The following is an 8,107-nucleotide window of genomic DNA, read 5'->3' as shown; positions in this document are numbered from 1 at the left end:
GCGAAGACCGTTATCTAAGCCCACCTGTAGGAAAGCCAACCTCTGGATATCCGGAATACCCGAGGAGCCTAGCCTCTAGGGCGACACCTGAAAGAAAGTATACCATACCTAATGGTAAATTCTTGCAGATAAAAACTTCCGAGCTCTTAGCATGGACAGAGCCCCTGTTAACTATAGAGCTGGAAAAACTCATAGACCTTAAGAGGGCAGTCTCCACCGCCACACCGTCAAGGACAGACAACCCAGGTCTGGGTATCAGCCAGGATCCTGAGACAACAGGTCCGGGCGTAGAGGCAACAGCTTCGGAGTGTTAACTGAGAGGCTCCGAAGATCTGAGTAATAGTGCCATCTGGCCTACGCTGGAGCTATCAGCAGGAGCGTGCCTCCTTCTTGCTATTACTGGAGGAAGAAGGGATAACGGAGGGACGAGGTACACAACTTGGAAGGTCCACTGGACCTACCTACGTCTATCAGAAGAGTCTCATCTCTGAAAGGCTCCACTTGTTCACCAGAAGATTGAACACCTCCTGATAAAGAGGACATTTCCCTGAATGCACGTCTTGACGGCTGAGAAAGCCTGCTTTCCATCTGAGGATTCCTGAATGAACACTGCCGATGACGGCAGGGATATAGCCTTTCACCCAAGCCAGAATTCGGGACACCACTGTTAGTGTCGCCTGACTTCGGGAACCTCCTAGGTGGCTTACATAAGCCATCATGATGGCGTTGTCAGACTGTACCTGCATGCTGGAGAACCTTGAATACTGCTCAGAGTTCTCAGATGTTTATGGGAAGCGCAAAAACTACTGGTGTCCACCTGCCCTGGAACAAGTGTGGACCCGTCACTGCTTCCCAGCCACGGATACTGGCGTCCGTCGTCAGAAGGACCCTGTCCGCAATCCCAAAGGGGGTGCCCCTTGTTTAGGTGAGCTTTCTGCAGCCACCAGGCTAGAGAGAGACAAACCTCCGGGGAAAGCCTATTGACTTTATCCTATGGGGCAACCCATCCCATCCGGAGAGGATCAAGTTCTTTAGAGTGAAGCTGGTTACTCCACCATGTCGAACAGCGACATCCTGGAACCCAGGAACCACATTGCCAAGTGAATAGACACTCGGCGACTCTGCATTACAGGCAAAGGTACGCAGTTGCCTGCAGAGATCTTTTCCTCAATCACAAAGATCCTCAGATGTTGGGATATGGAGCATCCTCTGTGAAGAATCAGAGAGGACCATTTCCAGTTTATCAGTCAGCCCTAACGTAGCAACACAGATATTTTCCGTTGCATATGGCACTGAAGTATCTCTGGAGACCCTGGTAACAACAGGAGGTCACTCGGATAGGGTAACAAGCGGACCCCCTGCATCCGCAGGTGGGCTGCCATAACTACCATGACCCTGGTAAACCATGAGGCGCGGAGGCCAGACCAAGGGGCAATGTCAGAAACTGGAAACGCTTATCGACCACTGCAAACCTGAGGAAAACACTGGTGTGCTAAGAAAAGAGGGATATTCAGGTAGTCACCCTGAATATATCCAACGACACCACAAAATTCCCAGGCTCCATTGAATGATGGAATGCAGGGTCCTCCTCCCGAACCGAGGAACCCTTAAGAATTTGTTGAAGGATTCGAGGTTGAGAATGTCCTGGTAAGCCCCATTGGGTGTCTGTACCAGAAAGAGGATGGAGCAAAACCTCGTTCCCCTTTGGGGCAACGGAATAGGTACTATAACTCCTGCCTGGAGCATAGAGTGTAACACCCTCAAAAATTACAGGGCCTTGTCCTGAATTGACAGAAGACCTGTAACGAAAAACCGTCTGGGAGGCTTTTACCGGGAAGAGAGGACATACCTTCAAGAAAATACTTCTCTTACCCCAGTGTCCGTGGTGGTCAGACACCAGCACTGGGCGAACTGGAGAAGCCGGCCTCCAACTCTGGGGGCTCCCGAGAGGAGGCCCGTCCCGTGAGGCTGAAGGCTTATAGTCCAACTTGGGAGTAGGAAGTCTTGTACTCCAAGCCTGTTCTTATGGCTGAGCAGATTTCCTGGCTACTGACTGTCTTGGAAAGCTGTATTTTAGACTTACCCTGGCCTCACAGGGCAGAAAAGACAAAGTCCCAGACCCTGATGCAACTGTAGCCGATGGCAGACACGCAGACGTAGCTGCTGCCTGCAGGGCCACAATTGCGTCCAGACGAGGGCCAAACAGGACTTGTCCCGTAAAAGGCAAAGCATTCCAAATGGAATCTGCGTCCGCTTTCCAAGAGCGCAACCACAGGGAGCGGCAAGCCGCTACTGCTGCCGAGGAGATTCTGGAAAGGAGTAGGCTATATGTAAGACCGTCTCATTATGAACGTGGCAAAGTCTCTGAGAATTTGCCACTATCCACCTGCTCTGCTGGAGAGTCAGTGTCCAGAGATCCAGTTACCTACTCAGTGTTCCATGGCTCTGGCCCCCCAGCACACGGCCATAGCCGGCCTGGAAGCCCCTCCAGCAAGGGAATATTGGATTTTAGATATATTTGCACCTTGCAATCTGGAACCTCCTTCAAAGAGGACCTGGAGGGCATGGGCAACGTAGCACTCCTCACTAGGCGTGTAACATGAGAATCTACCCGTAAAGGTAACTCCCATTCGGAAATATAATTATCCGCAAAAGGGGTATGCAAAAGGTCAACCGTTTTTGAGGCTGGAACCGCTTACCCGGAATTTCCACGCCTCATCTAAATGATCCACCTGACCAGATAGAGGAATTACAGTGGCAACACCCTTATCCTTAAAGAAGGCATATTTGGATTTAGCCACGGGGGATATGTAATAACCAAAGCCGCACGGACAGCCCGTAGAAGGCCAGGTATATAGACTTTAGACCCAGACTACGCCTCCTTTGCACTAAGGGGCTCGTGTCTGAAAAAGTCAATAATGTCACCGTCATCAGACGTCATGTCTTTACCCGTCTGAGACCCGAAAGGCCGTTTAGAAGGCCAAAATGGTGACTCCCCCTGTAAAACATCCATCAGGTGCTATACCATTTGGACAATAAATTCACCCACACAGGCTCCTGCGAGACCTGGGGGGGCGAAAAGCAGGATACACTGGGGTGCTATCAACTGTCCAGGGACCCCTGAATGTGATGAGACCACCACAGGCTGCGATAACCCCTATGGGGAAACGCAGGGGGCGTTGCCCACAAAGGCTGTAAGCATCTTAGCCAGCCGAGGGCGGTCCCCTTTTTTTTTGTGCAGGCACAGTGACAGAAATGGGGCGTGATATATAATACAACATGCCCTCCATAAACCCTCAGCGTCTACATATCCCTCCGCTAACTGCACATGATATCAGTACATTATAGCTGGAAGAGGATATCCTCGTTCACTTTCCGACATGAGGAGTGTGAACGGAGCGTATGTGACCTCCCACACAGAAAAACCACGTTTACTGTGAGGTAATAAACACCCTGCGACACCGCACCGCAAGGGCTGTAGCAGAAGAACAGGGATAGAAAAAGGCTGACAGTCAGAAATGAAAGTACAGGCAAACAGCGCTAGCATTTAAGTCACATACAATGCACAGATAACATCCTGCATTACAAGCACTGCGATCAACTACACAGACCAGAGCCTGGTAGGAAACAGTGCTGCATACACTGACCTTAATTGAAGGAGAGGTATGCGGGGGACCCGGACCGCAATGGCATCTGTATCAGCTTCCAGCAGCGTTTGCCATCCCCAGCACATGTAGTGAGAAAATGGCCACCGAGGAGCAGAGAGAAGGCAGGGCCCGGGGGAGGAGCGCTGACACAGCCCGCTCAGACCGCTGTGGAATGGCACAGTGCAGCGGGGGAGACGCCGGCTGTGAGACAGGGAAGGCGTTCTCCCCTAGCGTGCTATTAACCCCTGGGACGCCGTGCTGTACCGCACATGCTGCGGCCCGCTGTCCCTGGTGGTCTAGTGGAAGGCGCAGGAACAATACCTGGCCCCACGCGCAGCCGGTCCCCAGGGAGCCCCCTGCCTGGGGACCAAACAGGACTGTGTTACCGGCGGGTGCCCACCGCGGGACCCCGCCGCTTACCTTGTTCCCCGTGCATCCGGCCACAGTCCAGGTAGCCGGGGATCACCGCTAGCTGTGACCCCAGCTACCTACCAGCATCCCCGGATCGGTACCGGCGTTCTGGTACCGGCGGGGTGTAGGAGTGACAGCATGGACGTCAATACTGACTGTCCTATGCTGGAGCACTCTAGTTGTGCAGCCACAGCTGCGAAGAAATATTCAGGGGCCTTAAAAAGACCCCCCTCTGTACGGTGCGACTGGTCCGGCCAGGCACCTACGAAAACTGAGTGGCCTGAGGCTCGGGGGCGGGGTATAGGAGAGGGACCCCAGTGCATCCTGGGAGGCTGAAAATTTAACTCTGTGGTGCCTGGATGTCTGCCGCCATCGCCTATACCCCAACGTATCCTGTGGATACCCTATGGACCATGAAGTAGAAAGTATTGTATTTTAGCTGTGACACAGTCAGATTAGGGGTCCCTCTCCTGGGTAGAGGTCTCCTTCCTTACACACACAGCAGCTGGGAAACAGTACGCCAGTCTGGATTCGAGTACAAGCTGGTCGGCGCCAGTCTTTATTGTGCAAAACAGAAACAACAAAAAGAAACCATAAACATAAATCCTAGCCCTGTCTGGGCTCTAACTTTACAGGTGGTTCCCTCACTACCAGAACCTGGCAGGGCCTAATGCCCTCACCAGCAACAAAGGCACAGCACAACACTCACGGATAGGTTTTTCAAGGGTCTCTGAGCAAACTCCCTGTCTGCTCTCACAGGTGAGACACTCAGCCGTATACACACTAGGCTTATATTGGCCACTCTCAGGTGGAAATCCTAACAAGCCTGTTACCAGGCTGCAAGGCCCAAAACCTGGAGTGGCCGTGGGTGGAGCCCTCCCTCTCCTCTCACCCACAACCCCCAGGTCCCAAACCGGCTTTTCAAAAAGCCGAGACTCAAGCCTGCTACACTGCAGACTTTCTCCTGGGTGTTTAAAACACATAAGACAGGAATCTGGGACAAATGTACCTGCCACAGACCACTTTACCAGTGATCCTATCACATAGCATATAAACAGACATGAGTGCATAAAACCATGGATAAGACACCCCACCTAAGTGCCCGTAAATAATACTTAAGATACTTAGCTTTTATGTATCATGTAATATCTTGGTGATTCTTTACGGTGGTGTTATGATAAACACATATAGATAATAACATGTAAGGGAGAAGAAAATAGAGAAACTAGTGCAGATCGTCATATAACAATATTCTTGCACTAAATACTTTGCAACAATTTCTTATTAGCAAAGTAAAAAAATTACTGTCATATATTGAGAGATCTGTTATACTCTATAATGCGTATAATAAAAACACATTTATTGAGACAGAACAAGAAAAACACTAATATAAAAAACATAAAAGGAAGCACTCAAAAGACAATGAGCCTTCCTTAAGTGTCAAACAAATATAAATCCTTCACAGGTGAGACATATGCGGAAAAAATAACTGGTAAAGATGTTCACAGCCCGGGTGATAACCTCAGCTATCCCTCCACAATAGTTCCACAATGGTTCTGGTCAGGTCCTGTGAAGTCACCTCCTCTGCCAACGCGTTTCGACTCTTTAGTCTTTGTCAAGGCAATGAGGATACATGAATGTCAATCTACTTATATACCACTATCAATTAAGCGCTGGATGACTGGGAGGAGCCATCATCATTACATTTTGTATTATAAACATATATAATCGTGAAATCATCCACTCCAAACTTCATATAATATATATTACAACCTAAAACGTACATCACAATCCTGAGATGAAATAAATAAATAACAGAATTCGCTCCGTGAGACCGGAAGTGACCCTGCATTGGACTACCGGTTTGGCATGTAAACAAATCCGCGTGTTACTAGATCCTTCCTCTAGTCCATCCGGTCACTAAAAGCCACAAATGATCGAAGAGTGGCCATCAAGTCCATTACAGTAGCTCAAATTCAGCGTGCTTGCCATGTTATCAAAAAATGGTATAGCGCTTCCTTCAGTCCGCGAAGGCGGAAGTATGCGGCAGCACCACGCTTTTGCTCATGGGATTTGTAGTCCAATTGCCATCTTATCTGGTGCCGGAAGTCATGTTCTACGCATCAACTTCCTATTAGTCCCAAAAGGAGCCTGGGATTCGTAGTTTAAAATCCCAATACGATATTAAAATGTTGTATCTGTTACAGAAGTTAAAATAATTAAGATATATAACTTAACCGTACAAAAGGTATATAAAAAGTGCATATCATCCTAAAATTTAATAAACACAAATAAATAACTAAGCATAAATATAAAAATCCCTAAAATCAGTCTAAAAACCATTTCAGCTCAAAGTCTTTATTGATCCCTTTAGGCTGCAAAGTTTTAAGGGAATAAATGTAATTCATCTCGTTTTTTGCTAATATTTGTGTGAGATTATTATTCCTCCAATTAACTCTTACTTGTCTGAGGACATCAAATTCTTTAATCTCACATATATTTTTATTGTGTACATCCTTAAAATGTGACGATAGAGCATGGGTCTCAAGACCCATTTTAATGTTGTGGAGATGTTCCGCTAACCTTATTTTTAAGGGTCTTGAGGTTCTCCCAATGTAGTGTTTATTACAGCTACATCCAATATAGTAAATCACGTTTTTCGAATTGCATGTAGCGAAATCTTCGATTTTTTTCTCTATCCCATTTATTGTCACTGTGACACATTTCCTATCTCCTTGGACTGCTCTACACATCACACAGCTCCCACATCTTTGGAAGCCTTTCGTCAGGACTCTTCCATTAATTTTAGGAGAGAGAGCACTTTTAATGATTCTATCCTTAATATTCTTAGCTCTTCTATAAATAAATTTAGGTTTCTCTGGAAGAAAAGGTTGTAAAACTTGATCTGCTTTTAAAATGGACCAGTGTTCCTTTATAATATGTTCAATTTGCTTATATTGTGCATTAAAATCAGTGATGAATGCAAGTTTAAATCCTTCATCTACATCAGGAAATTTCTTTTTTTGGGTCAATAGTACATCTCTGTCAAGTTCTATACATTTATCCATAACCATCTGTACTTTTTCTTTCTTGTAACCACTGTTTCTAAATTTTTGAATCATATCACTGGCTTGTTCCTTAAAAACCTTGTTATCAGTACAATTCCTCTTAAGTCTCTGCAGTTGACTATTAGGAATAGAATCAAGCCAATTCATATGGTGACAACTAGTGGCATCTAAAAAGGTCCCTGAGTCCGTGGGTTTTATAAAATTCCTTGTCATAAATTGACCTTCCTGTACATACATAGTCAGGTCTAAAAAATTAATTGTGGAATCACTGATATTAAAAGTTAATTTAATATTTAAAATTATTTTCATTTAAATATGCACAAAATTCATCCAGGATTTCTCGACCTCCTTTCCAAATAAAAACAATGTCATGTATCCTCATTGCCTTGACAAAGACTAAAGAGTCGAAACGCGTTGGCAGAGGAGGTGACTCCACAGGACCTGACCAGAACCATTGTGGAACTATTGTGGAGGGATAGCTGAGGTTATGACCCGGGCTGTGAACATGTTTACCAGTTATTTTTTCCGCATATGTCTCTTTGGATTCTGGTAGGAAGCCATCTTCACCTGTGAAGGATTTATATTTGTTTGACACTTAAGGAAGGCTCATTGTCTTTTGAGTGCTTCCTTTTATTTTTTATATCAGTGTTTTTCTTGTTCTGTCTCAATAAATGTGTTTTTATTATACGCATTATAGAGTATAACAGATCTCTCAATATATGACAGTAAGTTTTTTACTTTGCTAATAAGAAATTGTTGCAAAGTATTTAGTGCAAGAATATTGTTATATGACGATCTGCACTAGTTTCTCTATTTTCTTTTCCCTTACATGTTATTATCTATATGTGTTTATCATAACACCACCGTAAAGAATCACCAAGATATTACATGATACATAAAAGCTAAGTATCTTAAGTATTATTTACGGGCACTAAGGTGGGGTGTCTTATCCATGGTTTTATATATTAGTATTGGAGAAGA

This window comes from Taudactylus pleione, unplaced genomic scaffold (genome assembly GCF_031769625.1).
Source record: "Taudactylus pleione unplaced genomic scaffold, aTauple2 ptg001839l, whole genome shotgun sequence".
NCBI lineage: Eukaryota > Metazoa > Chordata > Amphibia > Anura > Myobatrachidae > Taudactylus > Taudactylus pleione.
The sequence above is the reverse complement of the archived record's forward strand: the minus strand, read 5'-3'. Positions refer to the sequence as shown.